This window comes from Manis pentadactyla, chromosome 14 (assembly GCF_030020395.1).
Source record: "Manis pentadactyla isolate mManPen7 chromosome 14, mManPen7.hap1, whole genome shotgun sequence".
Taxonomy (NCBI): domain Eukaryota; kingdom Metazoa; phylum Chordata; class Mammalia; order Pholidota; family Manidae; genus Manis; species Manis pentadactyla.
In genome coordinates this window covers 88115462-88130337 of record NC_080032.1, presented here as the reverse complement: position 1 = coordinate 88130337, position 14876 = coordinate 88115462, and the positions used below count along the sequence as shown (strand labels likewise).

The window sequence follows — 14876 nt, the reverse complement described above, 5'->3', positions numbered from 1 at the left end:
TATTCCTGCACCAGGAATGCCAAATAAAAGTGTGGAGAAAATCCATCTTCAGTGGACACGCAGCCGAGTCTCCAAGCTACAGTGCCAGTGATCTCAAGAGAGAGACTAATCTTGAAGCAATGCCAACATAATTTTGCAGGTCTGTGAGATTTGGCTCGTTCAGATAAATTTGAGATAAGCGCCTGCACTTTGCCGGCCATTCAGATCCGGCCCACACAGCCAGCCTAGAGAGCGCCATCCGTCACCACATTGGCACCAGGGAGGATTTGTCCTGATGGGGACTGATTGCAGGAAATAACCCTTCTTCTCTGTAAAATAATTTGTTTCAAAGCCAGGCATCTTTGCTCCTGCTGAAGACTCCAGCGACTAGATGCACCGCTTTCTGACTTCTTGCTGTTCATTTTAACTGAACTTCTTCTCCATTTACTGACTTCAGTGCATCGTGGAGGAGATAACACAGAAAAATCTGATTCACCCTTAGGGAGGATTTCATAAGGAAACTGGAAGTTTCTTTATAATTATTGATCAGTACCTATCTTGAGCATAATTATACTCAGATGTTTTCTGTTATTTCATGCATTCAGAGGACATTTATATTTCTTACTTCACTCATTTCTCTGTCCTTTAGGGTTGTTTGATCATTTCGTAACTTTTTGGTAGTGTTTTATCTTTCCTGACTCCTAAAGAGTCTGAAAATGTTTTGTATCATCTCAGGATTCATGTATTCGGTTTGCCTTGATCGCTGTCACTGTGGGTGGGTGGCCTGCCTTGGGTGTTTTTCCAGGAGGGGTGGAGTGGCCATTTGGGACTTCATGTGGGTGCACAGGAGACCTTAGAGTCTGGCTTGAGGCCCTCATGGGGAACCTCTTTGCCCAGGGATACTTGGCAGTTTGGAGAGGTTTTCAAAGTTGCTGGAGGCTTACATTTTTTTTTAAATGTGAAGTGTTCTAGTTTCATTTTTCTCCTGCAACAAGTCTCCACAAACTTGGTTACTTCAAACACCACAAATCTATCCTCTCAGAAGTCCTGAATCGTCTTCCTGGGGCCCAAACCAAGGTATCGGTAGAGTCTTCCGCCCCCTCCCGAGGCTCTCGGGAGGAATCTGGGCCTTGCTCCTTCCAGCGTCTGGGGGCTGCTGGCCTTGGTTTGCAGCCGCGTCACTCTGCTCTCTGCCTCTGTGGTCATGTTGCCTTCTGCTCTTCTGCCTATAGTCAAATGTCCCTCTATCTCCTTTTCGTCAGGACACGTGTGATTGCATTTAGGGGCCACCTGCATAACCCAGGTAAGCATCTCAGATCAAGGTCCTTAACTTAATCACATGTATGCATATCTATTTCCCATACAAGGTAACATTCTCAGGTCCCAGGAATTAGGACCTGGATATCTTTATTCAGCCTACCACACAGGATAAAAATTCCCAACGTGTAGCATTTCAGTGACCTAAAGGCAAGACAATACCTCTCCTTTCTTGTGTATGCATTCCCGTCAGTACTGAAGCCACACACGCGTGCGACAGAGAAGTGCATCGATGGGACAAGCGAACACATCCAAACACTGATGAAGGGTTTGCGGCGCCGGGTACGCCTGTGCAGTGCTGTGGCCCTGTTTTCCTCTGCCCTTTGCTGGCCCGCTCTCTTTCTCCCCTGCACCTTGCTTGCATTTCATCCTGCTCGGTCCTGCCAGCCTCCAGCACCTACCTCTCCCTGCTCCCCGCTCCCTTCTTTTCAAGTAGATTTCTCCTGAGCCTGTAAGACAGTTGGGTGGACATAAAGTATTTACCACTGGCCGTCTTCACTGCGAATTTAGATTATTGGCATATTCAACCAGGGAAATGGAAATAAACGTTGAGGCCAAACGACTGAATTAAATACAAAAAATTCAGTCAGCTACCTAGAAGTGTCCACACTTTCGAAAGCGGTCCTGGACACAGAAAACCTCTCCAGATGACTGTTTAAAATTCTCCCTCCTCAGGGTGTTGGACAGACACCTTTCAGTTTGCCCTTGGGGATCTCCTTGGATGATGATGAATAGAACAATTTCTGAAACTCAAATTAAAAGTAAACAGAGAAGGGCTTCTCACGTGTGGCCGATGAGTTGTGGCCAATTAGGGTGTCAGGACACTCGTGTCCTTCAGTGTTAGCCGGGTGCAGTCAGGTGATGTGAGGTCGGGAGACAGCGGTAGAATTAGGCTGTTAGCATGAACTCTAATGCTGTCTGTGTTTCTGTGTTATATGCAGTATCTAAGATAAGATCTCTAAGCAGCATATGGGGCTCCTGGTTAAGTTTGAGTTTCCCAGGTCTCACTTAATTTTTATGTTTCTGTGAATATTCATTCCAAAGGCATTCCCTAGCCAACTTCCACCCTCTTACCAAGATTCAGATCAAACTTTTTGTGAAGCCTTATCCAGCCTGTCGCAGTGTCTGAGGGTCACTTCGGTCTATGGTGTAGTTGGTAATTAGTATAAAAGACCTTCCGGAGCACCCTCAGCTGTTGCTCTAGGCTGTTCTCTCTTGTTTGCAGTGTTTGGTGTGTGGGTAGGAGGGCTGCCTTAATAGCAGTTCAATGCCCAGAACAAAGGAGGGTATTATCTTGCCTGAGGCTCTCTGGGTCAGATCGTTCCTGGGGCATCATGTGTAGTTTGGGGCCCTTTGTGAGGGACGCTGGCAAAGCAGAGACGTGCAGGGGGTGACGACCAGGGAGGCCGAGACTGGAAACTACGATGTAAAAAGAACTGTCAACAGATCCTACGATTTCAAGCACTTGGATGTCAGTCGTTTCTGTTTTGTCTCCTATAGTGTTTCCAGCTCACATCACGATGCCTGGTGCAAAACAAATACTTAATGAACATGCGTGGAGTAAGTGAATGAATAGATGCACGTTCCCCTGAACCATAAATCTGTATGATGTTAATATGGTAAAATTGGGAGACATCAGATTTCTGTGGTCAAACGGGTTTGGAAAGTGTTCAGAATAGTGCAATTAAATGAGTTTCCTTACTGCCTAACCCTCAAAGCTTTAAAAAAAATTAAAAGTGTACTTTCAAGACAAGATTAGGATAAGCTCTAATTTCTGCGTGTATTTCACTAAACAGTGCTCTTTCTTCTCCTCCATGAAGCTCCACGGGCAATGCTGTCAATAAAGAAGAGGACAGGGATTGTGATAGGGGACTTTACACACGGGAAGGGCTGTTATTTATAGAAGAAGACAAAAAAGACCAGTGAGTAGAATTTACCAGGGTGTATTTTTGGATTTAGCATAAAGCTCTTGCTAAAAATCAAAGCAGTAAAAACATGGAGTAGACAGGCCCCTAGGTAGTGAATTATCTGTCCCTGTTTAAGCAGCTTTAAGCAGAAGCCAAGCACCGCAAGGGACTCTTGCAGGAGCTGAATTATCCATCAGCTGGAAGATTCTGTTAGGTGCCCTCCAGGGACCTTCCAAAGCCAAAGATGTATTCTGTATTTTCTCTCTCCTTGGTTGCAAGTTCCTTACCAAGAAGACATGGTTATGTCTCCCAAACCTGTATTCCCTTACTATCCCCTTACCTGTGCTGTTTTGTGGCTGACATTTAGCAGCCATTTGCATGACTCGATTGGCCTGTTGGTTCTTAGAGAATATGAAGAATTGTGAGGGTGACATATTGTCTATAACACAGAAAACTTCTGTATGCAAACTAGTTTGCTTATAATTAGAAAAGATGTAGCATTAATAGCAGGCCTGTCTTGTGGAAATACACAGAATGTGGTTTAAGGGTATGTATAATTGCTGATGCTATCTTACCGTATTTCTTCCGTTGCAACCCCAAATCCAGAATCCTCACTCCATTTTACCTGCGAACCTTGACTCCTATCAAATGAGTTGAAGTCATTTGCACAACTCTGTTGTGACATCTGAAAGCATGTTGAATGACTCAGACATCATAAGCTAATTATCTGCAACTGTTAGATTGAATTTGGAGGGATATTCTTTTATCTGGCTTTTGCTGTTTGTGTGCTTCTGGTACTGTGTTGGCCATCTGGCCCAACAAGAACATACTGGGAAGTTAGGAAGTACACAAAGCTGTGCTCTCTGACGTCAAACTCAGGCTGGTTCTGTGTTCGTCAGACATTTTTATATTCCTTTTCTTACTTCAGGTTTCTGCTCTGCTTGCTGTTGTTTTCTCTGTGTATCCAGCCATTTGTTTTTATTAAACTACCCAGAGTTGGGTTTTACTTGCTACCAAATGAACAGTAACTAACACAACGTGTCTGGACAAGGAACCTGGACATTGAGGGTGTGAGGAGGAAGAGGATGGGGCCACGCTGTGCGATACCGTCAGAATGCTGCACACAAGTGAAAAATCTCTGGTAGCAGCATAAAAGAGGTAAAAGAAAGCAGGTGAATTTAATTTTAATATTACATTTAATTTAATTCAGTCTATCCAAATCATGTCATTTCAAAATATAATCACTGTGAAACATTGAGATGTTTACATTTTGAAAAATCTGAAACCTCCAAAATGCAGCACATATTTATACTTGTAGCATGTCTCAATCCATATGCTAACTTTTCATCAGAGATAATTGATCTCTACTTAGAGTTCATAAAAACTTGCAATTTAAGAAGTAGATTCATTTACCTAAGTAAATGTTCCAAACATACAAAAAGTTTTCAATAGCCAGACTGCGTACCCCCAGATAATCTGCATTCAGTCCCAAAGTCACACTGGCCGTCATTCAAAGGCTGCCCTATCGGACACTCCAGGTCACGGGCTTCACCTTTAACTAATCCTCCAGCAAGTGGAAAACCCAGACCTCTCTCAAAAACCCAGGTCTCCTTTGCCTTCTTCCCCAACCCGCATCCCAAACCTCACCCTCTGCTGTACTTCACTGTATAGGTCAGGATCCAGTCAGGAAAATGGAGAACCTTGGGTGGTATGAGGTATTGCAAACAGGACTTAAGGCAGAGAATCCAGTCCACAGGTGTTAACAGGCTGAAAGAGCGAACCGGGAGCCCTGAGTGAGGAACAGGAAGCGCTGCCACCCTTGGAACTGAGGGAAAATAAAGGAAATAAGTAGAATCACCGGAAAGCAGGCGCTCAGAACATCAGCCCTCCCAGGTGCTGCTGAGGTTTCTGTTGCACCACCTGGTCGTCGGCCGCGGCTGTACCTGGGCAGGGGGCCAGCCTGCGGCCGGATGCTGGTGCAGGAGCCCACCCCCGCGCTGGGGTGGCCCACCGGAGCGGGGCAGAAGGGGGAGGCCTTTTTACCTGCTCCAGCTGCCATTTGCACTCTCGGCCTCACACCGTCAGAACCCGCGAGGAGGCCCGTCTGCAGGATTCCACCTTCAGCCTCACGGGCCGAGGACGGAGGGGCAGACGGTGGGCAGGGGAAACCAGGTAAAGAACTGGCAGAGCCCGGTGCAAATGCTCGCCCTTCCTGCCACCCTTCCCCGGGCCTGATGGCTCCTCGGTTCCCCTGGGGTCCTGGCTGCGGTCCTGCGCAGGGCGTGGGCGCCTCCACCCCGGTCCGAGCCCCGGGGGAGGGACGTCCCGGGCCCATGTGCTCTAGCTGCGGCCGTGTCCCCGCTCGGCCCGGGATGCAGCTGTCTCACGCCAAGTTGGCTCAAGCTGGCGGGGCTGATGGACGTCTAGGCCTCACTGAGGGGGCGTTTTTGCAGCGCCGGACCCCGTAGGGCCAACTCTGCCCCAGGGGCGGCCTGACTTGTGCAGGTGCTCCGGGTGCCTAGTCACTCCGTCCCATCGCCCCTGCGGTGGCAGCTTCGCCCCCGGTAAATGGGCACACGGGGGGTTACCAGGCTTCAGGGCTCCCTTCTATGGAGGAGGGGCATGTCCTTCTCTCCACAAATGAGTCTGTAAAGTGGGCACACGGCGTCTTCATCCCCGAAGCCGGCGATCGCGCGCCGCAGGGAGCCGTGCGCCGACCTCCCGGGGAGGCAGGACTCCGCGCGGCGGGGCTGGTGCCCCAGGGCGGGCGGAGGCAGGGGCGGCGCCGCAGTGGGGCTGCGGGGCCCCGTTCCCGTTCCCGTGCCAGGGCACGTGGGCTGGTTTTTGCAAGAAAGATGTATTTGTGGAATGAATGCTGCGTGTGTCCGAGCGCCTTCCGAACGCTGCATCCCTCCGCGCCTCCAACAGTCCGAAGGCCTCGGGGAGCGGGAGGCCGCGTGGGCCGCTTCCTGGCCCCGGGCAGTGTTTGCGTCTGGGCCGCGGTTCGGTTCCGCGCGGCGGTTGGAGCGAGGCTTTGAATTAGCGAGAAAGGACGCGGTTTGTTTTGCCCAGGAGACCTGCTCCGAAGCCGGCGCCATGTCTCCCGGGCCCGTCGGGAGCGCTGGACCCGGACGGGCCCGAGGGGAACAGGGCGGAGGCCCTGGGGGCGGCTTGGACACCGGGTTTCTCATTAAAAGCGGAAGCAGCCGATCGCCCTGCCCGCCCCCTCCCTGCCGCAGAGCAGGAATCAGGCGTGGCCAGAATCCACACACGAAGAATAAACTCATTAAGGGGAATCCTTTGTATTTTATTTTAGGAGCCCCCCCACCCCAGTCCAGCCCAGGGAGGCAGGAAAACAAAATTAGGTTCCGCATCTCCTGGCTTTGCTTATGATTTTATCAAACAAAGCCAACGTAGGTGAATGAGAACGTTCCTCTGGGATGTGGAGATAATCAAGACATAAATTACCGGGGAGCTAATGAGCGCAGACCCTTTAGTATTTGACACCCAAGCCTTTACTCTTTAATTTGGAATCCTCGTAACACCCAGAACCCCTTCCTTCAAGCAAGTCTCTGGCAGATGTTTTATTGTTTCTGTTGTTTCTCCTCTGGGGCTGTACATTAGGTTAAAATATCACAAATAGCTGCTATTACCGTGTGAGTCGCAGAAGCTGTAATTCTCGGTGACAGCCAGAGGGAATGTGACATGTTTAGGGAGGCCTGCCGCTGACGCTGACAGTCAGCTCTTCAGGCAAATGTTTAATGACCGACTCGGCACACTGCACAAACTTCGCTGTCTACCAAACAAAAGGTTACTCCCAGGGAGCTGTAAATATTCAGAAAAATGTGTCTGGGCGATGATGGGCTCTTTCTCCTCCCTTTCACCTCCCAATCTGTAATTGTAGGATAAATATCGTAACTGAGACAAATCAGACAGATCTTTGTTTCTCTTCTGTCCCTGTGTGCATATCTAGCCATGTCATTTCCAGCCGACACCCATGACATTGGGCTGAGCAATCTTTCATGTTTTAATCTGATGTTAGAGTAGGAATTGGAGTCCTTCAGAGCCCTTCAGGGCCATGGGCGTAGCGAATAGTGTAAGTGTAGGCAGGATTACTCAAGTACCTGCTAGTGATCTCACGGTAAAGTCATTAATTTTATATATCCAACAATTTATAAATCCCCCCAAATGAATTTTCCACCGTATAGATACATACATGCTTTGTATTATTGGTCTAACTCAGTTGCTCAGACTTGGCACTGTAGACATTTTGGGCTGCATAATTCCTTGTTCTGGAGGCTGTTCTATGTACTACCGGATGTTTAGGGACATCCCTGGGGTCCCCTGTCAGATACCAGTAACACCCACCATCAGTGGTGATGTCCCCAAGATATTGTCAAATGTCCCCCAAAGGGCAAAATCATCAGACCATTGGTCCAAGTCTGTGTCCCTCTCTGTACCTCTCCCAGTCTCTAAATTAATTATTTCAGCTGAATACATAAAAATCCCTCACCTTCTTTTATATGTCAAGTATACAGTTTTCTGTACTATATTAAAAGGTCTCATATACATATTCATGTTTTCTTGCTCAAAGCTCCCATGGAGTATTACCTGTGGGGTTTAACCACCTTCCACCTATTACCATAGAAATAAGTGGACATTGTGGGCACCCCTTGTGAGTCTACAGTGTTTAGACATTGCTGGTGCTCAATATTAAAAAAGAAAGCAATTGATATTCTTTGTAGGTCACACTTCATTTACAACTCTCATTATTTTGTTTGCCATTTTCTTTTTACAAGATTTTTTAAGTAATGAAAGAAAAAACACTGGGAAAGTATAAAGATAAAAAATTCAAATGGCCTGAATCCCACCAACCAGAAGTAACAATTATTAGCAATATAGTTGATTTTCTATCTGTATTTTTCTGTGCGTTTTTATGTAGTACTTTTATAAAATACAATGTCACATCATAAGCATTTTCCTTATGAAGGATTTTCATAAACATTATCTTAATAGCTACTCTTAGAGAAGATAAGACAGCAGTCTAAGAGTTCAAACAGCATCTGTGTATAAGCCAGCAGAGCCGGAAGAGGAGGAGGCAGAAGCCGGCAGCAGCCATCGCCACCCCCAGCCCCCTAACTTAGGAACTTTCAGGCTTTCTTCGCCCCAGTGCAAAATAAGATTTTTATCCAGTATGGCTTTGTGACCAGCACGGGAGGAGGGGCCAGGGACCACACTCGGCAGGAAAACACTCTCATTCGGGGAGATGAGCTCTCCTGCTCAGCAGGGCAGGGAGGGGCGCTGGTAGTCCCGTTAGCTCAGAGCGCACATGGGGCTGGTCCCATGGGCTTGGAAGGCTCTCGAAGGTTGATCTGTGGGACTCAGAGAGGGGCTTCCGTTTTCTTTCTCTAATTGCTTATTAGTAGCAGCACCGACCTGTGGAGGGGCTGATTCCTCTTTCATTGTGTCTCGTTCCATTTTGTGGAGTAGTTCATTTATTATTCTTTCTAATTTTAAATAATACATCCCTTAATTCAACCAGGACTGCGCCTGGCAAGTGCCAAACGCAGAGCTCTGTGCTGGGCACTGGGTGCTGAGGACAGAAGGCAAGGTCCAGTCCCCAGGATGCTCACAGGTCCCCTGGGAGGGAGGCACACCCAGTAAGCATGTGAATAAAGGCGCGGCTCATGCAGAGGACAGGGCCTTCCTTGTGGGCTTTGATACGGGCGTTCTGACGTCTCTGTCCAGCCCTTCCTTGTCTTAGGTGGACCCGTTCGTGATCGTTTCCTCCAGTTTCAGAGGTGCAGTGTCTCTAGGTGAGAATAAAAGCCAGGTGCTATTTTGATTTTTTGGAATCTTTTTGGAAATTTTCTTGTAGAGGAAAGGTTTCCAGAGTTCTCTTCTTTTGGATTTATTTATTTTGGATTGCAGAATTTTTTCATGGGACTTGTCTCTCTTTACTTATTCTTACTAGGAAGTCTATGATTGTCCTCTTATTGGCTTTTCATTCTATTTTATTTTATTTATATATTTAATTTGTATATTATTTTATTTCTGCTTTTTATATTTTATTATTTATTTTATATAGTTATATATTTTATTTGTTTTATTTATATACATAAAGTTCACCATATTAAGGTATGATTCAATAAGTTTTGACCAACATATATGATCGTGTAACTACCAGCACACTCATGATATAAACTGTGCCTGTTAGTCCCAAAAGTTGTTTTGTGTACCATTGTAGTTAAGACCCTTCTCCCTTCACCTGGCTACCTATGATCTGCTTTCTATCACTATGGTTTTGCTTTACCTCAGAAGTTCATACGAAAGGAATTATTTACAGTATATAGCCTTTTCTATCTAGTTTCTTCTATTCAGCGTAATTCATTTGAGATCTATTCATGCTGTGTGCACTCAGTAGTTTTTCCTTTTTCATTGCTGAGTAGTATTCTAATATTTGGATCTGTCACAGTTTATCAGCTCACCAGTTAATGAACTTTGGATTGTTTCCAGTTATTGGCTTTTATGAATAAAACTGATATGAACATTGGAATACAGGTGTAGTTTGGACATTTGCTTTCATTTCTCTTGGTTTGTGGCCTCAGAATAATGGCCCCGGAAGATGCGGAAACCCTAACCCTGGAACCTGTGAATATGTTACACAATACAGCAAAAGGGAATTAAGGTTGCAGATGGAATTAAAATTGCTAATGGGCTGACCTTAAACCAGAGAGTCTAACCTGGCTGGGTATTCTAGGTGGACCCAGCCCAACCACATAAGTTACTGAAAGTGGAGGACCTTTCCTAACTGCTGTGGGGAACTGGAGAGATGGCTTGCAAAGGACTGGGCCCACCATGCAGCTTAGAAGACAGAGAGGGAGAGAGCACCTGAATCCCCCAGAAGCTAAAAAAGCAAGAACACAGTTTTCCCTAGAAACTTCTTTTGGCCTACAGAGCTCTAAAATAATAGATCTGGGTTATTTTAAATTTCTAAATCGGTGATAATTCGTAACAGCAGTCAAGGGAGATCAATATGCAGTCAGATACCTGGGTCACAAGCTAAGTGTTTACTTTATAAGAAACTATCTCATTGGCTGTTTGTTCAGTGGGATTAGGCTGGGCTCTTAACATAGGTGCTTACCAATAATTTTTATACAAAAACTTGGAGATTCAGAATGCAGAGAAGACAAAAAGCAGGAGACAACCATGCTGGGGTTCGCAGTTTTGGGGTTTGGGGAGCAGCTGAACGAAAGTCAAAGCGGAGAGGTTTCCAAGGAATTAACTTGGACGGTACGTCCATCCCAGGTCCCCTGCGCCTGTTTCCCTGATGGGTCGGCTCACACTGCAGGGGAGACCCAGGGAAGCTGCAGCGCTCGGCGTCTTCACTCCCCGGGCCCTGCCCATAGCTTTGATCCCATCCTCACCCCAACCCTGGCTCTTGCCGGTGCTGACTTTCCCTTCTGCCTGTCTCCCAGCACTGCATTCTCTGTGGGTGCTAACAAGGGTGATTCCCAGTTCACAGCACGGGGACTGCATGTGACTGAAGTGCACCTCTATCTCTGTACATGTATGATGACCATGCCTGACCTGCAGTAAGGGCGAGGATTTTTCTCTCTGAACATTCTCTGATCATTTGTGCATGAATATTGAAGAATTCTGAGTTTAGAGAAAAATATTACTTATGATCCTTGTTAAAAATGACAAGGAACATGTAATTGTAGATTAATTATACCAAAAAAAAAATGACAAGGAAGAGGTTATTCAAGAGGGTCCACAGCAATGGGGATTTGTGGCAGGGGAGACATCAGGCTCACCTCCGAGTGTCGCAGGGACAAGGGGGGACTTAGAGCCATGGAGCAGGTGGGACCAGTGATGGGAAATTACAAGTAGGAAATGTCAAGGGTAAGGGGGGAGGATTCTGGCGGAGCTACCTCGGCAGGCCTCTTGCTGAAGGCAGGCCAGGGTGAGGACATGTAAGGAGTTTGGTCTGATATCGAGGGTGAGGGATTTCCATTAAACTGACCTGGTAAGGATCTTGGTAGAACTGGGCTAAACAGACCAAAGTCAGTGCCCAGGTGAGAAGAGGGCTCAGAAGAGGCTGACTCAGGTTTGGTCAAGAAGAGAGTCTGTCCTGGTACCGATACTCAAACTGCCACCTTGGCCTTTGGTAATTATTTAAAAAATACAGTATCACATATTTAAGCGATTTTAAGGGGAACTATGATCAAGAGAACATATATTAGCCAAGCTAAAATGAAAACCGTACCCACTCGTTCAAATCCAAGCACATGATTCATATAAGAAAATCCTAAGTTAAAAAAAATACAACTTTATCACACGATTGTTGTTCATTAGCTTGAATATGAAAGATGAAGCTCTGTCATTTAGGAATCTTGCTCCCCTAATTCTTCCACTTTCCAGATAAGTGGTTCTATCGCCTGTGAAGCCCTATTTCTGGCCATGAGTCAACAGGGAGCCAGGTCGCAGGGGCCAAGAAGGTCCTGTGCACGTCAGGGTGGCCAGGATTATCCCCGTGGCCCTCCCACCTGCTCGGAGCCGTGGCTGGTAATGGGGTCCTGGTGCAGACGGGCTCAGATGCACTGTCACGGCCCTGATCACGGCTCTGCCACCTCTGCCGAGCCCTGCGTGGCCAGGGGCATCCAGATGGGCTCTGTCCCCGGTCCGTCTCTGTCAGCTTTGCTGCCGGTGCGTTACCTTGCTCAGGCTGCACATATCGCGCCGCCTGCGGGGATGGCATCTGGCCCTCTGGCTGTGCTCCAGTGGCCCGGCTGTGGGCAGACTTTGTGCTTGCGAGTTCCTGGCTCTTTCTGCACCCAGTAAATCGTTAGTGAGGTAGAATCCCAGCTCATCCATCTTTCAGTGGTTACCTGATGCTTTTGGGAGGATGACCAAAATCTTCAACCTGCCTGCAGGGCTCTCTGTGCCATAGAGGGATGACCAGCTCATTTTTTCTTTGACAGAGGATTTGGGAACCGCTGCTTACCTCTCCTCTTACACCCCCGTCCCTGACACTCTTTCCACTTGCTCCTGCCATCCAACTGGTGATTTCTAAACCGATGTCACCAAAGAGGACCCAAGGGTCCCCATGCTGGCTCTCACAGAGCTGAGGGGAAGGAGCAGTGGTGTATGTCGGCCAAGAATTTTCTGATCCTATCACACCCGTGTTCCCAAACTCCACCTCACAAAGTAAAATCAACTGTGTTCCCACCCACCCCCATTTTTCGGCCCTTCCTGGAGGCTTCAATATAGTTTGGTTGATATCTATGCACATTTCAGCTGTAATATACAAAACATACAGCATAGGAAGAGGTGGGCTGGCCCCCTGCTCTCCCTCACCTGGCACTGGGTTTCAAGCTTGGTCCCTAGGGAAGGTCAATCCCATTCCTCACGGCAGGATGTCGTCGCTTAGTGGTTACGTATTCTGACCGTACACAGCAGACTTCCCTCTTCCCCAATTAAAAAAAAAAAAAAAGAAACAGTTTCCAAAGTTTCTAGAATTTAACCTCCACTTATGGGATGCCTCATGATAATGGAGTTCCTGGGTCTCGAGCGAGCTAAGGACCACTCATTGTTCATCGCTTTTATGTTAAATTATTTTCCCATCAGGAATGCTTGCTAGTTATAAAGAATTATTAGTGTACCATATGCTTTGTTCCCACCCTCTCATTTAGATTCCTCTCGTTTGAATCTCTTAATAAATCAGCCCTGGGCCTTGAAATATACTGTTGTTTGTATTACTTTAAAATAGTAAGCTTTCCTGAAATTAATGGAAAAACATTTCTATTTGATTTTATCTTATTTTTTGAACTGAACATGTTATTTGGAAATAAAAAGCAAAGCACATTAAAAAGACAGACAAAAATCTATTCCTTTATCTCTAGTTTCCTAGGGAAACGTATCTCACATTATTTTTTCTTGTTTGCATGCTTTCTGTCATCCATTTATTTTCTTTTCACTGTTTCTGGAGCCTTCGTTCTGGAGGAGCACACTTCCCATGATTGTATTTCTGAATCCTCTGAGATCTCCCATGAAATTGTGTAGAACATGTGCTGTTGTAAGATTTCATTGAAGCATATAAAGAATAAGGAATTTTGTTTCCTTAAATTCCCTTTAGAACATAAAATACGTGGTAAGTTGCTAATGTCTTTATTTAAACTTTTTTCCAAACACGGACTACTACTGAATTTTTATGTTTGCTGTCTCTAGTTACAGTTTTAATTGGGGTTTTTATATAAGGGAGAACACGTAACTTTGTGACTTTCTGTCCTACCTGATTATTTGAAAAATTCTAAATATTTTTTGAGACAATAGGCAATAACTGGGGCATATTCTAAGTACCTGTTTCAACAATTGGAGGAACATTAGAATCCTGATGAGCATATGTTATCATCCCGCCCGCCCCTAACACACACACAACTTACAGGCAGAGAAGTAGCCTAATGCACAGGGTGCATCAGGGTCTCGTTCTCCACAGCTGATGCCCGGAGTGGGTGGACTGCATGCACCGCAGCCAGTGTGGCCTGGAGAGGAGTCCCAGACCTGTGAGGCTGTAGATATGGTAGGGGCAGGAGGGGCAGGTGATGTCTGTGCCACCAGGAAGTGAAACCGCCTCAGAGGCTCCCTGGTCAGGGAAGTGGCTTTGTTCAAAGGAGAAACCTTCTGGAACCCAGCGACCTCTGTTGTCCTGTTCTCTGAGCTTGCTCAGAATGTTGAGCCAACTCTCTACTACCTACCAAATCAAAGGAGGAAGTGACTCTCCAGGGTTATGCCGATTTCTCACCTCTTAAGTGATGTCCAGTGAAATGTTATGACAAAATTTCTTAGGGTAAGAAAGAGAAGACAGAACTAGTATGCAAAGGGAGTTAGAGGCAGTAAGCCTAGAGATGCTGAGGAAATCCTTTGTGATTTCAAAGCAGCCCTCAGAAACCAGAGTGAGAATGTGTGTGCGTTTGTGCATGTGTATCCAGTACTATCCCCACAGACACATCCCATGAACCTTTAAAGCATGTGACATGACTTTTCTCAGTGAAATTTCAGAGATTTAGGCTTATACTTGAGAAAATTTTCGGTAGAGTGCATTGGAAGCACCAAATGCTGGAGAGAATGTGGGGCAGCAAGAACTTTCATTCACTGCTGGTGGAATTTCATTCACTTTGGAAGACAGCTTGGTCATTTCTTGCAAAGCTAAACCTACTCTTACCATATTATCTAGCATTTGCACCACCAAGAAGTGGAAAACTTATGTCCACACAAAATCTGTGCATAGATGTTTATAACAGCCTTATTCACAATTGCCAAAACTTCTAAGCAAAGAAGATGTTAAGTAGATGAATGGATAAATAAGATGGTGTATCCAGACAATAGCATATTTTTCTGAGCTAAGAAGAAAGGCACTATCAAGCTATGAAAAGACATGGAGAAGACTTTAGTGGGTATTACTAAGTGTAAAAGGTCAGTCTGAAAAGGTTACACAACATATTCTATAATTCCAACTACATGACATTCTGGAAAAGGCAAAACTTGTAGATGGTTAAGAGATTTGTGGTTCCCAGGAGTGGGTCAGGGTGGGCATCTGAATAGGCAGAGCACAGGACTTTTAGGGCATTGAAAATATCTGTGTGATGCCATAATGAGGGACATGCGTCATAA

General features: G+C 46.2%; 1 protein-coding gene across 1 annotated transcript in view; it reads right to left on the bottom strand.

The window, feature by feature from the left end:
- Nucleotides 1-3955: 3955 nt before the first annotated feature.
- Nucleotides 3956-14876, bottom strand: part of PDZRN4 (PDZ domain containing ring finger 4) — a 447294-nt gene continuing 436373 nt past the window's right edge. The window contains exon 11 of the mRNA XM_057492556.1: nucleotides 3956-3970. The gene's annotated coding sequence lies outside the window, so the exon portion shown is untranslated. The remainder of the gene's footprint in view (nucleotides 3971-14876) is intronic.